The 26,840-nt window shown below is 42.5% G+C and overlaps 1 protein-coding gene across 2 annotated transcripts in view; it reads right to left on the bottom strand.

Annotated features, from left to right (window-relative positions):
- LOC137351387 (neurturin-like) overlaps nucleotides 1-26,840 on the bottom strand; it is a 113,309-nt gene that overhangs the window by 29,032 nt on the left and 57,437 nt on the right. Inside the window, exon 1 of one of the 2 annotated variants that reach the window (XM_068015831.1) lies at nucleotides 7,942-8,008. The exons of the other annotated variant lie outside the window; for it this stretch is intronic. The gene's annotated coding sequence lies outside the window, so the exon portion shown is untranslated. Of the gene's footprint in view, nucleotides 1-7,941; nucleotides 8,009-26,840 lie in introns of those variants that run through there. 2 annotated transcript variants of the gene reach the window in all.

Below are 26,840 nucleotides of genomic sequence, written 5' to 3'. Positions count from 1 at the left end.
CGACACATGCAGTTAATAAATTGCAAAAAATACAGCAATTTGTGGTGAGGAAGAGTTACGCCATGAGTTTTGATTCTCCACAAATCGTTGGTCGATTTGAACGACTTCACTGTTACCTTCAACAAAACTAAAAAAAAGTGCAATGTTGCTGTGAACCAACCCGTTGAAGTTCATTGCATCTCATCAAATTACTGGATTTACGCCCTAAATGCAAATTAATCTCGTTGCTGCCAGTTAGAGCTGTTAATTCATGTTGTGGGGGTCCTCTTAATGACATGATTTATGGTCCTGACATGAAACAACTTTGGAGGCCCAGAAAAGGAGCAAACGTAGCTGTAGAGTCTCAATACAGCAGATAGTGAATTGTTTCGAAAGGTTTTTAATTTTTTTAAACCAGTCTTGGCAATACTTTGTGTCAGTCTTGGCATCCACACTCCTGTTTAGTGTCAGAAGGTAATAATTGTCAGGATACAAAGCTGTTTTGACACCAAAAATGCAAATTAGATAGATTTCTTTCAGAAAATCATTTTGGAATACAGTATATGAGTAAGAATGTTTGTATATCTTGTGCACCTTCCCGACCATTGATTCATTACTAACTTGCCAAGGACCAATACCACCAATACCAAACACAACTGGATTACAATGTCATCATCTTGTTTTGTTCTTTTAACTTGTTTTCTTACTTTCACTTTGACTTTTTTTTCTGTCTTAATTCATTCTTTCTTTCCCTCTTTTTATCTTCTTCTGTATCTAATTTGACTCTAATTCATTATATTTCCTTCTCAGTTTTTCAATCTGTGAGACAGACCATGAGGCACGACATTCTCGAGACTCCAGATGAAATATTGACATTGCTGTGCCATTATCAATTCGCATTCCCAGCAATTAGCAGCTCAAATATAGTGCAATCCGAAAGGTGAGCAAAATGTCCCATTCACATCACTTGCCGCAAGACGCAATTTCTCCAGCAATTTCTGGACGACTATCATACAAAAATATCTGGGCCACTACTGGTGAAACCTGTTACAGCCAACTGAAAGTTTATTAACAAAAAATGTAAAGCCAAACCAATCTAAAAAGCAATCAGTGAATAAAAAACTATGTTAAAAACATACATAATATTTCATCTTCAGAAATCCAGTCCCCAAATGGTTAAATCCAATTGTGAAATTTCCAAAAGTTGTATTGCTGAAAAACTTAAAATAACTATATCACACTTGCCAAAAAGAAACTTACAGGAAAAGAACTTTCCTCGTTTGAAATACATATAAATACCATGGGAAGGCAAAACAAGGTCAGGTCAAAGGTCACCTGTCATATGCATTAGCCATAAGGAAAGAACTTCTAAAGTGCACAGAAACAAAAAACAGGCCTATCAGTGACTGAGCCCAAAAATAATTGGCAAATAATTACAAGCCATCAAAAAATATTCTTATAAAAATATCAGGGGGGAAAGCAGACAGCAAAGCCTAGCTTCCCTGGAACAATCTCAAATCTTCCAGTTAAAAACTGCAGCATAGCTGGCTTCCTATCTCCAAATTCCATTTATTACCCTCAAGGTTTACCATCATTCCCTTTCCATGGCCGAAGTCCTCTATTATTAAAATAATTCTGGAGAACAAACAATTGTGGCTCCTATTCTCCATAATGATGATCTCCTCAGACCACCTTTCATCATATCCTCTATCTTCGCATCAGAGGAGATATCAAATGTAAGGAGATCTGATCTGCTGTCTCTAACTCCTCCGCTCTTTCTCTTCATCATTCGTGTGCCAAGCCTTGGTGATATTACCCAGAAACATGAAGCATGGGGATAGTAGTATAGTGGTCATGTTACTAAACTAGTAATCCAGAAATAAAAACAAGAAATGCTGGAACCACTCAGCAGGTCTGGCAGCATCTGTGGAAAGAGAAGCAGAGTTAACGTTTCGGGTCAGTGACCCTTCTTCGGAACAGTAATCCAGAATAGTAATCCAGAAGCCTGGACATGAGTTCAAATCCTACCATGTCAACTGAGGAATTTAAATTTAATTAATTAAATATATCTGGAATAAAAAGCTAGCCTCAGAAATGGTGACCATGAAGCTACCAGATTGTCATTAAAAACTCATCTTATTCGCTATTGTCCTTCAGGGAAGGAAATCTGCCGCTTTACTCAATTTGGCCTACATGTGACTCTAGATCTACAGCAATGTGGTTGACTCTTAACTGCCCCCCAAAATAGCCTAACAGGCAACTCCGTTGTATCAAACCATCACGAAAAAGTTAAAGAATGGACAGATCATCTGACATCAACCTAGGCACCGGATGTGACAAAGGCACACTCAGGCCAGTTTTCAGCCAATTCAATTTATTCCATGTGATATCAAGAAATGGCTGAGCACATTGGATAAAGCAAAGTCTACGGGCCCTGACAACATCCCGACTGTAGTGCTGAAGACTTGTACTCCAGAACTAGCTGCGCCCCTAACCAAGATGTTCCAGTAGAGCTACAACACTGGCATTTACCTGACAAAGTAGAAAATTGTCCAGTGCGTCCTGTCCACAAAAAGCAGGGCAAATCCACTTGGGCCAATTATTTTTCCATTAGTATACTCTCAATCATCAGCAAAGTAATGGAAGGTGTCGTCAACAGTGCTGTCAAAGGCACTTACTCAGCAACACCCTGCTCACCGATGCTCAGTTTGGGTCTGCCAGCGCCTCTCAGCACCAGACCTCATTACAGCCTTGGTCCAAACATGGACAAAAGAGCTGAATTCCAGAGTTGAGGTGACAGTGAATGCCCTTTACATCAAGGCAGCATTTGAGCGAATACGGCATCAAGGCGCTCGAGTAAATTTGAAGTCAATGGGAATCAGGCAAAAAACTCTCCACTAGCTGGAGTCATACCTAACACAAAGGAAGATGGTTGTGGTTGTTGGAGTTCAATCATCTCAGTCTCTGATCATTGCTGTAGGAGTTCTTCGGGGTAGTGTCCTAGGCCCAACCATCTTCAGCTGCTTCATCAATGTGCTTCCCTCCCTAACAACACTGTGAGTGTACCTATTGTTATGATCCTGTAGTTTTGTTTTCTTTTCCGGGAAGTATGCAGTGTACCTTTAAGGCTGTAACAGGATCAGTACTGCTTTAAGACAGCAAGCTCCAGGGACTGAGTCAAAGAATGCATCCTTGTTGCCATAGGATACAGCTAGCGTCAAATATGTATTTTCGTTGCTGTAGGATACAGCCACTCAGGACCAAGGACACGAGATACAATGTTGCCGACTGACGTTTGAAACTAGCTGAAAAACTGGCTTTTGAGACACAGTTAACAAACACACAGACTGTCTGCCAGCATATTCTGAAGGAAAAGAGAACTCTCTCTTGGTTTATTTAAACCCTATTTATTATACTCTCAGAATTCTGATGTCAAGCCAGATTAATTCCTTAAAAGAAAATAACCAAATTCCTTTAACTACAGAACTGTAATTGCTGAAATTTATTGCTGGAAAAGAACATCAATTCAACTGCTGAATTAGACTTTGGATTTTTCTACTGTTGAAGAACCCTTTTCTCCCCCCATTGGACGGCCGTGGAGAACTTCAAGCAATCTTGGACAGTTCCACATTGGAAGATTTCACTTCGGCAGAAGCATACATATGCAAGGACACTAATTTTTCTATTTTAAATGTTGTCTATATCTTGGTTAAGAATTTAGTTTTCTAATTAAACAGTTAATTTGCTGATCTAAAGACATCTGGTTTGGTTAGCCTCATTCGGGGGTTAATAGATGGTACAATTTGGCTGGGTCTTTCTTTAATTTGGAAAGTTTAAAATGATATGTTAGGCTATCTATGGAGAGACGGGACTGAATCAACAGTGCGTTTCTCCCACCACAATCAGAATCATATATTTTGATTGGGGGCTTTGTCTTGAGTGGTCGGTCGTAACACTATACCACATGGACTGCAGTGGTTCAAGAAGGTGGCTCACAACCACCTTCTCAAAGGCAATTAGGGATAGGCAATAAATGCTGCCACAAATGGAATAAAAAAACAAAGGTCGGCTTTCATGTATATGTTGATGACACCCAACTCTATCACACAATCTCTTCCTTTGACTACTTCCACTATGTATAACTGCTTATCCAACCTCTAGTTTAATGTCAGCAAAAATAAGTCATCCTCCGGCTCTCACACACACCTAATTGTCCATAACTCAACTTCATCCTTTTCGCCAGATGTCGCCCCAGGCTTAGCACAAAGGTGCAGAACCTTGTCCTATCGTTTGACAAAAGCTCAACCTCCTTTCCACATATGATCTATAAGAAGGCTTCTTTCAATCACCTCTACAACATTGCTAAAACCCTAATCAAAGCATTTATCACTTCATGGATGGAACTCTCTAAAGATCATGTTCCAACCCACCGCCCCTCTACAATTCATAAACCACAACACACTAGAATGTCATGGTCCATGACCTCATCTGCACTAAGGTCCACATCCCCAACACCTTTTGTCCAAGCCATGCTCATTGTCTTCCTGTGTCCCAAAGAATGGATATTTGAGTTCTCATTCTAACCTTCAAAGCTTTTTTGGCTTTACTTCAGACACTAGCTCTTCATCGATCACATGCTTTCATGTAATGAAGTTAGCCAGAAGCTTCCCTATTTCTGTGATCTCCTCCTCCCTAAATCCCTGCTTGCACCCTCTGATCATTCAACACCAGCCAACTTCTTGTTCTCCTGTCCCTCCATTCCACTACTGGAATTCCACTTCAACTACCTGGCCTTCACTCTCTGGGAGGGGATCCTTCAACACCTTAGTCTTGCTATCTATTTCCTTGCTTTCAAAAGCTCCTCTTTGACCATATTGTTGCATGCTCCTGTTTCTCTTCCTTTCCCTCTCATCCAGCTCCCTCCACTTGATGCCCATTTGCTACCCTGTAAATTGCTCTGAGACACCTTTGTACATAATAAGCACTATAGAAATGTAAATTACTGTTGTGAACAATTGAAGGTCAACAAAGAAGTGAAACTCAATGCCCAAACTCATCACACAGGAATGAAAACATTACTACAGACTTTGGAACACAATGAAGACAACTGTAGCGTATGTGAGTGTTTGAAGCATTATTCATGAAGCAGGCATTCTCATAAATAAAGCAGTGCTTCCAACTACTTTCAAACATTTTTGATGTATATGATTAGTTGCTTTGTTGATGCTGATTTGTAAATGTGACCCTGCTGTTTAGTAAGTGAATTTCACCCAGTCAGCATACTATACCTAATAGCGCTTTCTGACTGCTTAGCCTTTGGCTCCAAATACCATATTGATAAATCATGGGGGTTTTTTTTGCCTAACATGACTCCCACTCTGACTTTTGAAGTGTGAGGCACCACAGAGACCTGCTACACGCAAGGCTTTGACTAATCTTATGCTATAAGATCCTTCGTGGTGTTGTCTGTGATGAATTGGAGAAGAAATGTTATGCTATGTCGCACATAATATACTATCAGAGCCACTGATTTACAGCACCGCATGAGTCGAATTGTATTTTTATTACCTAGCATTCCCAGAGTTCTTGCCAGTGCTTTGGAGAATACATTTTGTAAGTCTGTCCATAATTCTGCCACAAATGTAATTGAAATTAACTGTTTTTTTAAAACTTAGAATAATACGTAGACACAATCTTAGCTATGTATTTAATTTTTATTCTTTGCTTTTGTTTCACTGTAAAATGGTGTGCAAATTGTACCAGGTTAGAGGTAGGACCCGAGACGGATTTTCTATTAGGCACTGCAGATGAGGAGCTTGGCCTGCTGGCCACTCATGTTGGGAAATGGCAGATGGACTGCCCTGATCTGTGCGGTCGGCAGGTGAACTCCCCACTGACAGCTCAGATTGTTAAAACCAGCCTGACTGGTGTTTAGCGACACTGAGGCAATGTTAAACTTTGGTAGCATTAGGGAATCGTCCTGAAGTTTGGCCAAAATGGAGCGGAGGGTCCTGGAGTTTGGCAGCATTCGGGTGGAGCTGCTAGGATCTTCCGGTTTGGTACCACTGTGGGGTTTGGCTGAACTGGAGAGGGTGCGGAATGTGGGAGTAGGCTCATTGGTGGATTCCTAAGGTTGGTCAACAATGAAAGGGGTGTGGGAATGGGACTGGCCAGTGGTGGGGTGGAGTCATGGAGGTCAAGTGACACTGGGTTTTAAGCATCTCACAGATTTCTGAAATGATTGAACTAAATGTTTTGAGACTTATTCCTGTGAAATATGTCATTACTGTTTCCCTTGATCAGATTTTAATAGAAATTGATGACTAGTCACAGGTGGCACTACGACACTGAATTTAGCTACTTTCACTAATTTAAAACGCATTATCTATATGTATAACTCAGGTAAATGTACTTCACATTTGTATATTTAGTTAAACATCTAACACCAGCTCCCAAACCCATAACCTTCACCACCTAGAAGGACAAGGGCAGCAGGTATATGGGAATATCATCATCTCTAAGTTCCCCTCCAAGTCTTACACCATCCTGACAAGGATATATACCGCCATGCCTTAATTTTTCCTGGGTCAAACCCCTGGATATTGTGGAAGAATCCACCACAAGGACTGCAGCAGTTCAAGATGCTGACCTACCACCACCTTCTTAAGGCCAACTAGAGATGGACAATAAATGCCAACCTTGCCAGCAACAGCTACATCCCAAGAAACAACTTTTAGAATAATCAGTAGCCGAGGAAGTAAAACTCTCACAACAGTCAAAAAACATACACACTCTACTTTTCATCCTAGTATTTTAACCAACAAACTCACAAGGGTAAAATACACATACGTTATTGCAAGTATTGAGTTCACATGCTTAATGATGGTGACTCATCTTTTATTTACTAATCAGAAATACAATTTGCCACATCTGGATTTTCAATTAGTCACATGTGGCCAATGACTAACATATTGAACAATACTGCCTTAGATAAATAAATACCACAACTGTATAAATTAATGCGTAGATTCCCATTGCTCCCTTGGGCTCTCCAGTAATATAAATATATAGCTGATATAATAAAAAATTATCTTTACAAAACAAAATTCAGTGAACAATTTTTTCCATCTCTTGGAATATGGGTGGGGAGGTAGGACTTTGTAGCAGGTATCCTCTCTGACATAAACCGTCCCTGAAATAACTTCAGAAAACAGTATTTACTTAATACCCGAGTGCTAATAATTTCTTTGGATAAAAATCTAATGACAACAAAAGGGTTTACATTGTTATCAGGTGAATACACCAAAATAAAATGACCTCCTAATCCTGGGATTTTCCATTCAACAGCAAATATTAAGCACTTCACTCACTCACTGACTGCATCTGGATAAATAAATCTTATGGAAACTGCATTAAAATCTGAACAGCCAGACTCTTCCCGAGTGACATTTTTTGAAATAAATGCAAGTTGTTTCTATCTAAAGATGAAGTTAATTGCTTTTATCCAAAAATGTACTAAAAATTACCGTCTTGTTTATACTTGAATCATTCTCAAAAACACACAAACTAAAATATTATGAAATGCCGTGGGTTTGAATTTCAGCAGGAGGTCTCCCACTCACCCACCATAACTGGGCAGAAGAGCCATGGAACTCTTGGGAATAAAAGCATAAATGGCATTTATGGCATTGTCCCAAAGTTTCCCCACCAAAGTAATGGTGACTAAGTAGGAGAACCTTTGTGGTATTTCACCGCCAAAGATACAAATTACTTCCCATTGAGAAAAATAAATAATATTTCATTTGGAATTTAAAGATGTGTAATCCATACTGTCTGTCACGTTTGAAGTGAGTCTGTGCCCCTCTCACTCTCACACACATATATACACACACACGCACACACATAAATATACAGCCAGTTCATCCAGTTTCTTCTTTTAAAAAGAAACAGATATAAACTTACCCAAGTGAAGCTTTTGACATATGGCGTTTCTTCCAAATTATTTTAAAAAACAAACAACCAAGTTGATACTGTGAGAGACTGAAGAGAAACCTTTTCTAGCTGGGTTGACAATATGCTACTGATGCAATCCTGGGAAATTGTCCACACCATATACACTTAAACGTTACAATCTTAGTGAAGATAGTCAAAATGACGTTTTAGAGTGACGTTTAATCTGCTATTGCGAAATAGGTAAATTTTAAATATCTTTGTTACAAACTTTGTTTTGACATTCAAAATTTCAATTATGTTCAAAGGCACTTTGAGTGAGTCAGTTAGGTAAACTTGTCTTTTTATGAAGTTCTTTCTTTTATTATTAATTCTTAGGAGGTGAGCATCGCTGGCAAGGCCATCATTTATTGTCCATGAGACTATGGTGGTGAACCACTTTCTTGAACTGTTGCAGTCCATGTGGTGTACACCCACAGTACTTTTTTCCATAGCAGTTTGATACAACATTTCAGAGGGCAGTAAGAGTTTTCTTTTATTTGTTCATGGGATGTGCCATTGCAGGCTAGGCCAGCATTTATTGCCCATCCCTAATTTGCCCTTGAAATGGCCATATCAGTAGGCATTTAAGGGTCAACCACATTACTCTGGATCTGGAGTCACATGTTAAGACCAGACCGGGTAAGGACAACAGATTTCCTTCCCTAAAGAACATTAGTGAACCAGATGGGTTTTTACAACAATCGACAATGGTTTCATGGTCACCATTAAACTAGCGTTTTAATTCCAAAGTTATTAATTGAATTCAAATTTCACCATCGACCATGGTGGGATTCAAACCCATGTCCCCAGAGCATTAGCCTGGGCTTCTAGATTACTAGTCCAGTGACATGACCACTACATCCCCTCAATTTAAGAGTCAACCACATTGCGATGGATCTGGTGTCACATGTAGGCCAGACCAGGTAAGGACGGCAGATTTCCTTCCCTGAAGATTAGTGAACCAAATGGGGTTTTACGACAATCTGGTAGTTTCATGATTATTAATGAGACGAGCATTTTATTCCAGACTTAATAATTAACTCAATTTTAAGTTCCCCCAGTTAGCATGGTGGGATTTGAACTCATGCCTCTGGAGCATTAGTCTGGGTTTCTGGATTACTAGTCCAGTAATTTTTCCACTATGCTACCATCTCCCTTGATCTTGCAGGATTGGTAGTCCTTAGAATTAGTCTTGCTTTTGATTTATGTGATCTGATTTGTTTCTGTTTTGCTTTGTTTATAAAAGTGACAGTTGTTGATATCTTACATACCTGAAATAAAGCTTTGAAAATTCAAGTTACCAGGTTGTGCCAAAAACTTTTGGAAAAAGCAGAAACACTCACAAATCTTCACAAGAGGAGATAGTATAACCTTCCCCTTCAACTCAGAAAATTAGTGATCCATGTTAAGAAACTCTGCAAACTATATAAATTCAAATGTACGGGGGGAAAATATCCAGTTTTTAAAATTTATGGAGTTCAGTGTGAGGGATGTGCAAGGTCATCCACTTTGAATCAGAGAACGACAAATCAGAATATGTTCTTTATGGTGAGAGGCTAGGAGCTGTGGAGGAGCAGAGGGATTAAGCGTCCAAATACACAAATCACTAAAAGCTGGTGCACAGGTACAAAAAGTAATCAAAAAGGCTTATGGAATGTTGGCCTTTATCTCAAGGGAACTGGGATTCAAAAGTGAGGAAGTGATGCTTCAAATATACAGAGCCTTGGTCAGACCCCCACCTGGAGTACAGCATTGAGTTTTGGGCTCTAAACCTCAGTATGATGTACTGGTCTTGAAAAGGGATGTAGAGCAGGTTCACCAAAATTATACCAGGTCTTAAGGGGTTAAATTATGAGGATTGTTTGCATAAATCTGGCTTGTATTCCTGAGTTTAGAAAGTTGACGGGGAATCTAATCGAAGGATTTAAAGTGATAAAAGGATTTGATAGGATCCCAGAGAATTTATTTCCATTGGTGGTGGATCCCAGAACAAATCAGGATGCACATTTTCACACAAACAGCAGAGGAAACCTGAAACTTGCACCCCTAAAAGGCTTTGTTTGCTGGGTCAATTGAAATTTTCAACACTGAGATCAATAGAGTTTTGTTAGGTAAGGGTAGCAAGAGATATGGAACAAAGGCAGGTAAATGGAGTTAAGATCCATATCAACCGAAATGGTAGAAAAGGCTCAAAGGGCAGAGTTGCTTACTCCAGCTCCGAGATGGATAATGTTTCCTGATTGCTGGTTAGAAGCCCACCCCGTCCAAGAAATACAAAACTTGCTAACTGAATTTTACTGGTTGATAGTAAAAGTGAATTTTATTGAAATCACCATCTAGAGAAGCAGAGACACAGAGAGTGGAATCTTATTTATTTTTACAATGAAAGCAGCATTTAGTTTCTAGGAACAAGTCATAAAATCTTTAATTCAACATTTCTGCACAGCTCTCTGACAAACCAATACCCAATTCCAATGCTGTGATGTTCATGGCCTTTCCTACATTGTTGACCGACTAAAGGTTTCCAGCAGTGAGCCAAATTCCGCCACCCTGTTCTGCCTAAAGCAGGCTCCTCCTCCACAGCATCCCCACTACAGCAGTGCCCAATGATAGGGCTCACAGCCCTGTTCTGCCTCATGGCCCAGCACTAATAACGCTAAGGACCAGAACCATCCGCAGCGCTGCAAAATTGCTTGACCTCACTTTCCCACACTGCTAAACACCAGTACTTACTTCCAACCTTTACAACTACTGTACCATGTTGCTGAGTATCCTGGGCTTTTAAAAAATGTAAGATGTATAATTGAATACACAGTAAAGGAACATATAATAATCAAGGCCACTCAATTATGACTTTAACAGAATAATGGACAGAGTCACAACACGATCCCCCAAAAAACACCAGTAAATATCACATAATAACATGAGAAAACAAAATTTGACTTATTCACTGTAGGTTGCCCTGACAATACATTGGGTGTTATATGGCATTACATCACTATTGTTAGAAAACAGCGAATCCTCCAACTCACTAAGAGCAGTGCCACAGGAGTTCCACTAGGAACTAAAAGGCACGCATGCACTCACACACACACAAGTGTAACTCATTTGTAATTTCTCATGGTAGGTCAGAGGATATGTTGTTAAATCTTATGTAATGTATAATGTTATCAGGACCATTGATGTGTTGATTGAGTAAGTCAGGTTGTGTTGGTTACACAGTGTTGTGGGAGTGTTTGGGATCGAAAACCATGATTCCATCCATGTCTGCTTAGAAATGAAATCAGTGGCCTTTATTATATTTTCATTTAACTATGTAGCTAACTTGATCTCTTACCTTTTTCAAAAAGAAGCCCACATACAAAAGGAAGTTGTTTCAGATTGGAGGGAGCAGCAGATAGTAGAGAATGGAGTTAAGTGTTCGGATGAAAGGTCACAGACCTGAAATGTTAACTCTGTTTCTCTCTCCACACATGCTACCAGACCTGCTGAGTATTTCCAGCACTTTCTGTTTTTATTTCAGATTTCCAGCATCTGCAGTATTTTGCTTTTATAATAGTTAAGTGCAATTTGGTTGTGTTCAAAGTGTAGTTCTGGGGAATGGAAGCATTGCAACCGGGTGAAGGGGTGTGACAGCAGTGCACAGGAGTTCTTAGGTATAGGAGTAGTGGGAGGAGGCTTGGTAGATTGATAGTTAGTGAGAGTGGTGTGTCATGGTGTGGTGGTGCTAGTAGGATGCTGCTGGGATGTGATGTCAGAATTTGGGAGTATTGGAGATGGAGATCTGAATGTGGATGTATTAGTACTCCAGAGGCCAGGGCTGGGAGGGGCATGCAAGTGGGTCCAACAGCAAGAGGGTTGCAACATCATGGAGTATGGAAACGGAGTTTGGACCTTTGGAAGTACTTGGAAGAGGGTACAAAGGTCTGGTAGAAATTGCAGGGTTGGTTTCAGGGTGCAGGATCTTTGGGAGGCAAACTAGTCCCATGCTGGAATGCTGAGAGGGAACTATGGGATCTGGGGGCACTGCAGCAGGTTTGGGGTGTCGGAGCACCAGTATGGTCCTGAGATACTTGAACAGTCAAAGTGGTACCAGGGTTGGAAGAGTGCCATGGTATCTTGGAGTTTTCAGAGTGTGGGCCTGGGTGAAGAAGTATTGGTGACAGGGACCTGTGGTTAAGGAATGAGGTGCTGGAGTATAAGGGCCCATCATCTGCTAGCAAAGTGGTGGCATGGTCTAGCAAGATTAAGGAGGAGAGGGCCCAAGAGGTTCATGGCTTTATCTTCTACTGGTTCTTTTGGGACCCTCAGTTGGAGTTCCTCAAGTGATATTTATGGAACTGTCTCAGATCATCAACAAATATTGTAATAGCACATTTTACACTTTAAACTAACCAAGATAGAAGAACTGGCTGCTGCTGGACATAGCATTCCAGACATCCTCGCCAAAGGGGGTAGAGACAGGTTCAGGAAAGAACAAAGAATATAGCAGGAGAAAGAAGGAGGCAACAGTTGGAGTTAGCTTGGGGACAGGCATGGGAAAGACACTGGTGCTGGGAACGGCTACGAGAGTGATGACAGTGGGGAGGGGAGAAGGCTAGAGGCAGCATCAGATAAGAAGTCCAATACTTCCAGCCCTCAGGTGGCTAACACTGGAGAAAGCATGATAGGAAAGTGTTACAGAAAGCTAGTGTGGCACACACACACATATATGATCTCGCATAACACTGTCCAAGATAAACTAGCATGGATTTGTTAAGGGAAGATCTTGTCTGACTAACTTGATTGAATTTTTTGAAGTAGTAACAAGGAAGCTTGATGAGGGTAGTGCAGTTGATGTGGTCTACCTGGATTTTAGCAAGGCTTTTGATAAGGTCCCAGACGGGTTAAAAAAAAAGCCCATGGGATCCAGTGAAATGTAGCAAGGTGGATACAAAATTGGCTCAGCGGCAGGAAACAAAGAGTAATTGCTGATGGATGTTTTTGCAACTGGAAGGCTGTTTGCAGTGACGTTCCACAGATATCAGTACTGGGTCCCCTGCTCTTTGTGGTATATATTAACGATTTGGACATAAATGTAGGAGGCATGATCAAGAAGTTTGCAGACGGTACAAAAATTGGCCATGTGGTTGATAGCGAGGAGGATAGCTGTAGGCTGCAGGAAAATATTAATGGCCTGGTCAGGTGGGTAGAAAAGTGGCAAAATGGAATTCAACCCAGAGAAGTGTGAGAAGATACATTTGGGGAGGTCAAACAAGGCAACGGAATACATGATTAATGGGAGAATACTGGGAGGTGTCGAGGAAGTGAGGGACCTTGGAGTGAATATCCACATACCCCTGAAGTTAGCAGGACAGGTCGATAAGGTGGTTAAGAAGGCATATGGAATCCTTTCCTTTATTAGCTGCTCCACAAACCACTGACCACCTCCAGGCGCTTACCCATTGTCTCCCGAGACAAGGAGGCCAAAGAAGAAGATTAGCAGAGGTATAGAATATAAGAGCAGGGAGGTTATGCTGGAATTATATAAATCATTGGTTAGGCCACAACATGAGTACTGTGTGCAGTTCTGGCCACCTCATTACAGAAAGAAAGCAAGCGTTCAGGTGCAGCAAGCAATTAGGAAGGCAAATGGTATGTTGGCCTTCATTGCAAGAGGATTTGAGTACAGGAGCAAGGATGTTTTACTGCAGTAATATAGGGCCTTGGTGAGACCACATCTGGAGTATTGTGTACAGTTTTGGTCTCCTTATCTGAGGAAGGATGTTCTTGCCATGGAGGGAGTGCAAAGAAGACTTACAAGGCTGATTCCTGGGATGGCAGGATTGACGTATGAGGAGAGATTGGGTCGACTAGGCCTATATTCACTAGGGTTTAGAAGAATGAGAGGGGATCTCATAGAAATCTATAAAATTCCAGCAGGACTAGACAGGTTAGATGCAGGGAGGATGTTCCCGATGGCTGGGGAGTCTAGAACCAGGGGGTCACAGTCTCAAGATACAGGGTATGCCATTTAGAACCGAGATGAGGAGAAATTTCTTCACTCAGAGGGTGGTGATACTGTGGAATTCTCTACCGCAGAAGGCAGTGGTGTCCAAATCATTAAATATAATCAAGAAGGAGATAGATATATTTCTGAATGCCAAAGAGATCAAGGGATATGGGGAAAAAGCGGGAACAGGGTACCGAATTAGACGATCAGCCATGATCTTTTTTGAATGGCGGAACAGGCTGAAGGGCCTACTCCTGCTCCTATTATCTATGTTTCTATGTAATTGCACTACAGAGGGTACAGAGGAGATTTATGAGGATGTTGCTGGGACTGGAAAAATGCAGCTATGAGGAAAGATTCGATAGGCTGGGGTTGTTCTCCTTGGAACAGAGAAGGCTGAGGGGATATTTGATTGAAATGTACAAAATTGTGAAGGGCCTGGATAGAGTGGAGGTGTAGGGCCTATTTACCTCAGCAGAGAGGTCAGTGACTAGGGTGCATAGATTTAAAGTGATTTGTAGAAAGGTTAAAGGGGAGATGAGGAAACATTTTTTCACCCAGAGTATGTTGGGGTCTGGAACTCACTGCCTGAAAGGGTAGTAGAGGCAGAAACCCTCAACTCATACAAAAGGTGTCTGGGATATGCACCTTAAGTGCTGTAACCTGCAGGGCTACGGACCAAATGCTAGAAGGTGGGATGAGGCTGGGTGGCGCATTTTTCGGCCGGCGCAGACATGATGGGCAAAGTGGCCTCTTTCTGTGCCGTAAACTTTCGATTATAAGCTAGACGTTACACTGTTTCATAAGGATAAGAGTATTAATCCATGTAATGCACAATGTATTATTCTAAGGTGAAGCCATGTTCTTTTATGGCCACAATTGTTCAGAAAATAAAGGCTGAGGTCATCCAAAGTTTAATTGCTGTTCGCTCAGAAACCGTTGGAATTGGGAAGTGCTCATCAGTTTTAGGAGGAGGATGAAGTACAGGTCAGAAGTAACCAGGGTTTTAAGAATGTTTTTCATTCCCTTAGGCTGTGGCATCTTGAGAATTACAAACATAGGTATAGTTGTTAACTGAGTGATCACTCTGGGTAGAACAGTAAATCAAAACCAAAGCTTTTCAGAGAGGCTGACATCTCTAAGTAAAAACATTATTGAAGGTACTTAAAGACCAAAAATGAGATTTTTTTTTTTTAAGAGAGATGTTATTCTGAACAATGTCATTTTTAATGTCTCTGTTCTGTGTACAATCTTGATTTTTAGTGTTTTTACATGTGTGTAGTTGATAAAGAAAAGAAAGTCGAGGCATTAAACAATCTATTGGGTGTGCCTGCTATTTTTGACATCACTGTGGCACCCGCCACAACAGGGGGAAGGGAAAAGGTTGTTTTCTCTATTACGTGATTGCAATAGGGACCTTTGAAATTGCAGTTCCACCAAGATCAGATCCCGAGATGAAAGCGCACCTGCTTCATGCAGGCAGAAACTGGAAAGTAAAATTATGCAGGGTGTAAATTGGCCGATCTGATCCTCAGTTTCCTGCTGTCACCATCCCATCCTCCCCCCACCCACAACCCCTAGTCACTGCTGTGTTTGCCTACATAGCAACAACCAATTTCTGCGCAGCAAGCTTTCACAACCAGCAAGTGAATAAATGATCAGTTAATCTGCTTTGGATTGAAGAAGAGTTGTTTTCCACCACATGGGGAGAACTCTCTGGTCTAATTCAACTTGATCTGCACTTGAGCAGGCAGACGGGCCTTGGTTTAGTGTCTTATCTGAAAGCCAGCATACATTACTGAAGTGAAGTGTCAGCCTTAGATTGTGTGATCAGTTCTGGAATGGGGCTTCAACTCACAATCTTCCAAGGGGCAGAATAGTATTGAGTAGAATTGTTTTTCTGTGTTCTAGAACGGAACAACTAATTCTATCTCTGCTGGTGCAACAGAGATGAAAAACCTTTGGGTATACAATCCACAAATGGTTGGGAGTCAAGTTCTGATATCCTTCTTGCTGACCATGCCAAGTGCTACTTAGGCATAGATCCCTGTGGGCTCCAGAACTGTGATTTTCCCCTGGAGCTAGTGTGAATTGTTCTGTTTATTTTGGTACTGCAGCCCTCTTCAGTATTCTAAGTAATAAACCAGCAGCGGCCTGGTGACACAGCACCACGGAGTGGCAGGACATGGACTTGCGCCTAGGATTCACCACAATATAATATGCAACAAATGCAAAGGCGAATTTGAACTTTGGAATACCCAATTTATCTCAACAACTTGTATTTATGTAGCGCCTTTAAATATAGTAAAACGTTCCAAGGTGCTTCACAGCAGCATACTTAAACAAAAATTCAGTCAAAGAAGAAGGGAGTTGTTAGGACAGGTGGCCAGAAGCTTGGTCAAAGAGTAACATTGTAAATATGGAGAGAGGGGTGGCGAAGCAAAGTGGTGTAGGAAATTCCAGAGCTTGGGGGCCTACATGGCTCAAGGCATGGTCTCTGGTGGTGGGACAAAGGATGCTGGAGATGCTCAAGAGGCCAGAATTGGAGATTGTAGCATTCTTGGAGGGCTGAAGGAGGTTACAGACATAGGAATCAGCAAGTGACAGCATGTAGATGAGAAATAGGAGACAGCCAAGGAAAAATCTCTCATTTAGATCAATCAGAACTTTAATGCATTCCCGGAACAATGGCATCAAGTTGGATAGGATATGGTCTCCTGCAATGAAGTAAAAATGGATTATAAAACCCAGCAGGAATGTCAAAAAACTGTATTATAAAATCCAACAACATAAAACCCACTATAACATGCAGCACCATAGGCACACAAATCTACTGTCACTACCAACAATGCCATAAAACTGCACTATAAAACTCATTAATACCATAAATTGTACTGTAACACGCAACAGCAATGCCACAAAACTACAACTATAAAACACAAAAGTAATGTCGTAAAACAGGACTATAAAACCCAAGAGTAGTACCATAAAACAAGCCTATAAAACCCAACGGTAATGCCGTAAAACCAGTTTATAAAACCCAATGGCAATGCTGTAAAACAGGACTGTAAAACCCAATAGTAATGTTGTAAACAGGATTATAAAACCCAAGAACAGTACCATAAAATTGGACTATAAAACCCAACAGTAACATTATAAAACTGGATTATAAAACCCAACATTAATGTCATAAAACTGGATTACAAAACCCGACAGTAATGCCATAAAACTGGATTATAAAACCCGACAGTAATGCCATAAAACTGGATTATAAAATGGGATTAAAATACTTGAACAGTGATGCCCATAAATAGACTATAAAACTCAATCCTAATGCCGTAAAAACTGACAATTAAACCCAATAGGCTTCTCATAAAAGTGCATCGTAAAATCTATCGATCTAATAACTTGCCTGGAAATCAAGCAGTAGTGCCATAAAACTGCACTGTAAAATATAGCAACAATGGCACAAATCAGAATATAAAAAACATCAGTGCCACAAAACCACACTGTAAAACCCATTAATGGTGAAAACCTACAGTAAAACCCAAAGAGAAATGCCACATAATTGTAAAATAACACAAAGCACCATCACAACAAAAATGTACAGTAAACTCCCAACAGCAATGCCACAACAGCAATGAATCAGACATTATAAAACTCATCAATACCATAAGGGGGCTTTGAAGCCCAACATTAAGGTTGTAAAACGTTAATAAACTCCAATGGTAAAATCCAACAGCAATGCCACAAACTGTAGTGTAAAACTCAACAACACTTCTGTCATACTTGATTGTAATACCCCATTGAATACATGCCAACTGTCGGTTTGAAACACTGACAGTGCCCGTTTCTGCTCTGTTTTCCACTCAGTACAACTTGCTGATGTAAATCTGTTTTTACTGTCTCTGCCTACTTCAGTGGCTCCAGAAAGACCCAAAAGTTGTGTCCGTGCATATCCATGGAGTTACACGTGTGCATGCAATTTGGTGGAGAGTCACCTCAAAAAAATTTTTTTAATGTGAGTACAGAGTCCCAAGCCCTTGTCCAGGAAGCTAATGGGCCATAAACTGAGTGAACGCTGCATTTGGCAGCAGGTGGGATTTAATTGCAATTTTGTTTCTGTAATGAAATTTATCTTTGAGGGTTTAGAGGAAACAGAGAAGCAGTAGAGCCAAGAAATCAGCAGCCACCCAAACAAAACAAAAGTCCAGGTTTGGACCCTCAGGTTTCTATATTTCAATTTAAAAAAATGATTCAGCCACCCACTTGGTGACAACAATCAACTTTGTGCCCGTTTGTCCCTCTTACACCTCAACAGCCAGCACAAGGCATCACCGACTGCCTCGCGAGTTCAAAAGGGCTTTGTCATCAGAGTAATTCAAATTAGTTCAAAAATGTGCCTTCATTTTGCTTTTCTGCTATATAGCTCTACAGAGTCTGGGCATTCTCATGGACCTCACCCAAGTGGGCATTATTCATGCATGCCAAGCATCAGAGTTTAATGCTCCCCGCACCACCACCTCCTCACCCCAAGTCCAGTCCAGATGCTCACGGTTCATAGGGGGAAATCAATGCTTTTACTGACTCTGGGACTTCTCACAAAGTCAGCCAAAAGTGTCTGAAATTTGCCTGCCTGTACGTGCTCTGAGTTTTATCAATATCAACTACTGTTAAGTGGTTCATTGTGTTTTTGTGCGACGAGTATCAGCTCCAGACCTACAATGGCAATTAAAGAGGAATAGCACAAAAGTCTAGTATTTTGTCAACACTTTTGGTGCAAAAACACCACAAAAGCTGCGTTTTGTCAGATTTTTTACGAGACATTTCGCACTTAAGTGACTTACATTCATTTTAGACTAGAACCTTGCTCAATCATTTGTACTGCAAATGAATTATGTCCACTGAAATGCCACATGGCTGATTAACATAACCTGACTCCCCATGCAAAAGACCAAAGAACTTGAGTTTAAACCAGTTAGGAATGGGTGTAAACTTACGCCCCAAATTTTAAGTGCAGCAGGACCCAAAGTCACTATTTTCGGTGTTTTGCAGCAATCTTTAAAATGTTATTTTATTATTTCAGTGCTACTTGCAAGAGAAAGAGACATGCGCTTTTAAGAGCTTAAGTTCAGGAGAGCAGGAAGTCAGCTTGGAAATGCGCCATTTAAATCAGGTGCACAGCAATCATAGAGGGTCCTAAATTGGACAGCCCCCAAAAACTGCCATGGGGATTGTGACTAGGATTAACCTGCATCCTTTGATTGAAATGCAGGCTGCATGCCAACTTCGTGCTGCCTGCTCATTATTAAGATTTCTGCATACAGCCAGCGCTAACCGTTCACTGGCTGCATGCATCAGCAGTGGATCCAAAATCATATCTTCCTAGCACCACTTAAAGTTAGCCTGTTTCTCTTTAAGGGGAGATGCATTGTGACTGGAGCAGGTGCTGGGAGTTGTCCAGGAAGTGAATCTGTCTTAGGAAACAGTGAGGAATGGCACAACATGGGAGAGCGCAGGCTCCAGTGTTTTTGGACGCTGCACACTGAAGGTCCTGGTGGGGGAGGTGGAAAGGAGGAGAGATGTCCTGTGTCCTTGGTGGGTGAGGGATGATAGAAATCGTTATCAACAGATAGTGAGAGCAGATAGCCATGGAGATCAATAGTCAGGAGTCAAGCTTCGAGGACCTGGATGCAGTGCCACAAGAAGTTCAGTGACCTCACCCAAGTGATCAAGGTCAGTGAATGTGTCTTCAAATGCCATATCCTACCAACTACACCATTAACCTCAGCTACTGCTCAAATCATCACACCCCATCACTTATGTACTGACAATCTCTATCATTCAGGACTCATATCTAACATTCATATGCTTCACCTCACCCTCACACACTTAGGACTGCTGCAAGCCTCACACCCAGATTTCACAGCTTGAACACACTGGTAGCTATTCAACCATGACAGTCACATCAACCAAACAGAAATGTACAACACTCACTGATACACTTTCCTTTCCCTTGCAGGACATGATGGTGCACAACCGGAGACGGCAGCAGCTAACTGGAGGGAACAGGTGCACCTGCATGTCCTAACCCCTGTGGAGTTGATGGTTCTAGCCATTATGTTGGAGCAGCCATGGCTGAAGCCATGGCCAGCAGTGGACCTTTTCTTTATTCATTCATGGTGCCCTTGCGAAGGTGATAATGAGCCGCCTTCTTGAATTGCTGCAGTCTGTCTGGTGTAGGTACATCTATAGTGCTAGTAGGGAGAGAGTTCCAGGATTTTGACCCAGCGACAGTGAAGGAATAGTGATATAGTTCCAAGTCAGGATGGTATGTGACTTGGAGAGGAACTTGCAGGTGGTGGTGTTCCCATGCGCCTGTTGCTCTTGTTATTCTAGGTGGTAGAGATCATGGGTTTGAAATGTGCTGTTGAAGGAGCCTTGGCGAGTTGCTGCAGTGCATCTTGCAGACAGTACATAAGATGACAGAGTCCTCATACCCAATCCTCCTCCTCATATCCTACTTCCCCCTCATTCCACAATCCTTTCTGATTTACAAGCTGCAGATGCTGTCAGCATGCAGCTCGTACTTTCTCCCACTCCCTTCACCACACTCTTACCCTTGTGCCTTTTTTCTTTCAGATCCCCAAGAGGTGCAGCCTGGCCAGGCAGTGGAGTAACACAGAGAGTGATGATTAAGACACAACGCTGTCACTTGATTTCACGCTCACAACCACCAGCTCAGATACTGACTGTGCATGTATCTTAGAGGATAGATGATGGGTATACATAACAAAATGCTTGGTGCATTTGGGGAGCTGCCAGAAATTCTGTGCTCACTGTCAAGGAGCATGGAGGAGTCCAGCACAGGCTTTGCGCATAGCTTGGACCCTATCCTTTCCAGCATGGAAATGCCCAGCAACTCCAGTTGCACACTTGTGGACCCAAGCATGATGCAGCATTGGATGGTCGATGAAACAACTTCCACTGCAACACAAGCAGCAGCCACCCAACATCTGAGTGCTGCCGTGGAAGCTCAGAGTGGCTATGGATTACAGTGTTCAAAGAGGCTTGCAGAGTGTCACAGCTCACCAGCAATCTGTCCTCCACCAGATTACTGGAATTGTTGTAGTGCTGTTGCGGGGAGCAGTAGCACGTTGGAAGACAAACTTGCTATTCTCTCTCAATGAAAGCATGCATGCTCCCGCCCTGACACTCCACCAGTGCCCTTGCCCTGTCAATCAGCCAGCCCAGAATGCTGCAGTCTGCAGCTAGGCCTTCTAGCCCCAGAGCTGCTCGAGGTAATTTTCCAAGGTCATCAGCAGTCTCCTCCATGGACAGTCAGTTCCACCAGCCATGCTGCAGCCACTGGGATAGCACTGAGTCGGAACATTAGGACAGGCAAAGGCACACAGAGGACAGGCACTAATGGAATGCACAAGGGTGATTACTTTACTTTTGTAGGAAATATGACATGATTTCATTTATAAATTTGATTTGAACTGTTTATTTTGTGGCGGATTTTATTTTTGCATTGTGGTCAAGTGGACGCTGTGATGGTCAGTGACTGGAAGGTAAGGTGTGGGACTGTTGGTGGATAGGAAATTGGGATTGTGGTCACTGCTATCACATTCTAATTAGTTCTTCAAGAACAGCCCAGGCAGAAGGGAGCTGTCTAGGTTTCCTCCTCCTCTCCTCCTGAACTGCTGAAGGCAAGGGCTGTTCCTACATGATGGCGAGGTTGTGCAGCATGCAGCAGGCCATCGCGAATCTTGATATACACTCGGTTGAGTTCTGCAGGACTCATCCAGAGCGGTCTAGGCAGTGGAAGTATTGTTTGAGCACGCCAGTGATCTGCCCTCTCACATTTCATTGCAGAAGCATAGCTTTCATTGCATGCATGCTGGGTCCATATGCATGTGTTGCACACTGAAGTCATGAGCCATGCCATCAGCAGATAGCCCAGTAGCCATCTTTTGGTTCGCCATGGTGGCTCAAATGCAGCTGGTACAGTGGACTGCCAAAGAATAAAGGCATGAATGCTGCCAGGATACTGGACATTGACCTGCATGATGTGCTGTCCATGGTCACACACCAGCTGAGTGTTGAGGGAGTGGAATCCTTTTTGGTTCCGGTATATGGCGGAGTTAATATGTGGCGCCACAAAGCAGGGGAAGTCTGCGATCCTTGCAAAGTCATGTGCTCACTCCACCTTCTTGTCTCTGGTAGAAGAGAATAAAATGTTGTTAGCTCCCCTTGAATAGAGAGCCTCAATGACCTTCCTTCACAACAACAGATGGCAAATTGAGAGATCTTGCAGCCCAGAGCCAAATGCATAAACGTTCATGGCCATGGTCACCTTCACAGCCACTGGCAATGCCATCCTTACCCTGCTCTGAGATTGCAGATGTGGCTGCAGCAGGCAGCATATTTTAGCGCAGATGTCTCACACACTGTTCCTCACTGAGGTTCAGGTCAGAGAATTTCTCCCTGAACACACTGTCGCTTACGGCCTCCTACTTGAGAGCCCTTCCCCTCCATCCTCCTCTTCCTTTTCCCAGCAGCTTGTCCTGCTTTGTGTGGCCTCTGCTCATTCTCCAGGTCACACTGTATTCTAAGGGTAATGCCTACTAGTAGTCTAAGAGCAATTAGTTTGTTCAGAAGTCTTGAAGTTGGCAAAAAGTCCTTCAGCACTTGCCACATCACTCCCTATAGAGTTTTGCAACTTTAAAGATCTGTGGAAAGCACCCAACACTTGTCCAATCAGAAAATACAAGGCAATGCCCTCTCAGCCCATTTCGCGCTCTTCAGTTCCACCCACAATTTTCCACGCCCTCTCCTACAAGTGTGTATTACATTGGGTACAGAAAATCTCCTCTTCTAGAACTGATGCAACATCTTAGAACATACTGTGAACTCTTAACACAACTCAAGTGGAGAAGAGTGGCAGTAGAGGAAAAGATTTGGTCAGGCTGCCAACAGTATGGGCAATGCTCTGTATTCTACTTGTTCTGTCTTCAGACAGAAGGTTATGCAGGAGCAAAAGGCATTTGCTATGTGCTTTGAGTTGGCCATGATCAGCCTAAAGCAGCTGGTACAGAGTTTGTAGCACTCCACCTGAGGTTCACCGCAGCCTTAATTACATGAGAGGTTTACTCAAATGCAGAATATCATGGAGTGAGCAGCATCGATCATAACCATCTGCAAGGGAGCCCCTAAACAGGAAGGAAATAAGTGACGGAACAACATTCTCTCGTGGATGTTGTGTTTGGCACCATTGAGAATTAGGCACGCAGTTATACAAGTCTTTTGCAGTAATAATTTCTAGTATGAAACACATTGATGCTATAAACTCCATCACATAGCCATAAACAACTTACTGTTATATAAAACTATACAGCTGTGTCATAAAAGTATGATCCTACAATTAAAACTGCAGAACTCAACAGCTGTGATATAAAAATCTATATCCGGAAACAGAAATGGAAAACTAGCCATAAAAGTTTGTAATTACTTTTAAATCTCTTCACTTGCAATCCAAAACCAGAAAACACAGGAAAAGTGAGTGATCAAATTATGCCATTCAGCCCATTGAAGTTCATCCCAATTCTCCAGTCACCCAATCTATCAGTGTTTGTACAACCCCAATGTTTTTGTCTCCTATTGTCCTGATTTTGCCTCCAGTCATTGCCTAGTGGATTATTCCAAACTTCTTTGAGAACAGATTAGAAACAGAGGGATACAATTAAAACTTGGGAATTCGGCAAATAGAGTTTAACACAGATAAATTTAAAGTAATGATCACTGGTATTGAGCAACGTGTGTGGGATAGAATTGGTAGAGGGAGGCCTAGAAAAAGGCACGCTTGGCTGTTTGATATTAGCAGTCAAATCTGTAGGTGTGGGCATATTTGTGAGTACATGATAAAGATGTGGAGAGGACTGTTCATGTAAGGGAAAGACACTTCAGTGAAGATTTGACAAACGGTTTCAACATCTGGCAAACAAGGGTTCCCCATCTTGTGTCTCCCTCCTCCCTGATTCTTGTTGCACAGTATAAGGCAAACCAGGAAGATACAAGACACTTCAGCTAGGTTGCATTGCAGGAACCCCCTAGATCTGCCAAGGCATCTGAATCTTTGCTTTACCATGCCTAAGCTGTACTTGATGACAGCCTTCATTGATGTAGGCACTTCAGTATACCTACATTCAGCAGGTGTGCACGAGTGAAACACAGGGATCCTTAAGCAATGACTGCAGAGGAGAGTCTTGGTCTCCAAGGAGCCAATCTTTGGTTTACTCCATGGATAAATAATTGGAGCAGAGCGGACTGGTACAAAGTAAAAGCATCATGACTGCTGTCAGAAAAGCAGGTATACAACTAGTAGTCACAGACTAAATATATGTTGATAGATTGGAACCCCTTGTATTTCATGGAGGCTCCATTACCGTGTGCAGGAGAACTCTTGGCTGAGTGTGCAATGTGGGATGTAAAGAAACCCAGGACCCTCTCCTGCTGTTGCCTGTAGTTCATGGAGAGAGAGAGAAAGTTGCCTGCTTTGTCTAAACAAGGTGTCAATACCCTGCTTTATACCTCTGTGGCCTGCAATCTGCCTGAGACTATTGATGTACCTGTGGTCGCCTGGAATGAATCTGAAATTTAGAGTCATAGAGTTATACAGGACAGAAACAGGCCCTTCGGCCCATCGTGTCCATGCCAGCTATCAAGCACCTAACTATTCTAATCCCATTTTCCAGCACTTGGCTCGTAGCCTTGCATGCTATGGAGTTTCAAGTGCTCATCTAAATACTTCTTAAATGTTGTAAATGTTCCTGCCTCTACCACCCCTTCAGGCAGTGTGGTCCAGATTCCAACCACCCTCTGGGTGAAAACATTTTTCCTCAAATCCCCTCTAAACCTTCGGCCCCTTACCTTCAATCTTTGCTCCTGCTTATTGACCCCTCCACTAAGGGAAAAAGTTTCTTCCTATCTACCCTATCTATGCCCCTCATAATTTTGTATACCTCAGTCAGGTCCCCCCTCAGCCTTCTCTGCTCTAAGGAGAACAACCTTAGCCTATCCAGTCTCTCCTCATAGCTGAAATACTCCAGCCCAGGCAATATCCTGGTGAATCTCCTCTGCACCCTCTCCAGTGCAATCACATCCTTCCTATAGTGTGGTGACCAGAACTGTACACAGTACTCCATCTGTGGCCTAACTAGTGTTTTATACAGCTCCATCATAACCTCCCTACTCTTATATTCTATGCCTCAGCTAATAAAGGCAAGTATCCTATATGCCTTCCTAACCACGTTATCTACCTGTGCTGTTGCCTTTAGTGATCTATGGACAAGTACACCAAGGTCCCTCTGACCCTCTGTACTTCCTAGGGTCCTACCATCCATTGTATATTCCTTTGTCTTGTTAGTCCTCCCAAAATGCATCACCTCTCACTTCTCAGGATTAAATTCCATTTGCCACTGCTCTGCCCATCTTACCAGCCCATCTATATCATCCTGTAATCTAAGGCTTTCCTCCTCACTATTTACGACACCACCAATTTTCGTGTCATCTGCGAACTTACTGATCATACCTCCTATATTCACGTCTAAATCATTAATGTACACTACAAACAGCAAGGATGGGCAGCCATAAAGACAGGGCTAAATTGTGGCGAGTCGAAGAGACTTAGTAGTTGGCAGGAAAAAAGACAGAGGCGCAAGGGGAGAGCCAACTGTGCAACAGCCCCAACAAACAAATTTCTCTGCAGCACCTGTGGAAGAGCCTGTCACTCCAGAATTGGCCTTTATAGCCACTCCAGGCGCTGCTTCACAAACCACTGACCACCTCCAGGCGCGTATCCATTGTCTCTCGAGATAAGGAGGCCCAAAGAAAGAAATCATTAATGTACACTACAAACAGCAAGGATCCCAACACCGATCCCTGAGGTACACCACTGATCACAGGCTTCCAATCGCAAAAACAACGCTCGACCATCACCCTCTGCCTCCTGCCACTAAGCCAATTTTGGATCCAATTTGCCAAATTACCCTGGATCCCATGGGCTCTTACCTTCTTAACCAATCTGCCATGCGGGACCTTATCAAAAGCATTACTGAAGACTTTAAAAAAGGCTCACAGCTTCAGCAACATTTACAAGAGGAGGAATTCTACAGACATCTGAAAACCCAAGTTGTAAACACAGATCCTAATTTCTACCGGCCTTACCAGTCAAACACAATACCTGCAGTTTAGGACATCCTGCTGCTGAAAATCATAATCCCCGTGGTTATGTCAGATTGCATCAGTGCGAAGGCACCTGGTTACCATCAGGCAGACAGATACAATCGCTACTTCAGGCACATTCCTCTTGCCCACTGGCCCATGGCCACCAGAAGCTCTGCCTATTACTTTTCTATGCTTAAAATGGGGAGAGAGCGTGTGGGAGGCCGAAAGTGGGCTAAGGACTCGGAAAAGCTGGGAATTCTGAGACCCTACCAATATTAATGGCAGGACATCATTACCATTTCTTAATTCCATTTCCCACCCAGCAGCTGACCAGATTGACTAGCTGCCAGGCAAGAAAATCAGCAGCAGGAAGCCGCAGATGGGGGCGTTTGGGGATGATACCAATCAATCAGGGGGGGGGGGGGAGGGGCAGGCTGCAGACTGGAGCTTGCATGTTGGGGAGGGTTGGGAGGGGTAAGCCATGATAGCGGGTGGAAGGGGGAGAGAGAGGCCATCGGCAGTTGGGAAGGTGTGAGGGGAAGGTGGAGCGCGAGGAGATTAGTGATAGCAACAGGTGTTAGAGGGAGGCCTTGATCAGCAGGAAGGAAGCCAAAGACTTCCTCAAGGGGACGAGGTGAGAACGCTGCTG

Source organism: Heterodontus francisci, chromosome 36 (genome assembly GCF_036365525.1).
Source record: "Heterodontus francisci isolate sHetFra1 chromosome 36, sHetFra1.hap1, whole genome shotgun sequence".
Taxonomy (NCBI): domain Eukaryota; kingdom Metazoa; phylum Chordata; class Chondrichthyes; order Heterodontiformes; family Heterodontidae; genus Heterodontus; species Heterodontus francisci.
Note: the sequence above shows the minus strand (reverse complement) of the source record. Positions and strands in the feature narration are given on the sequence as shown.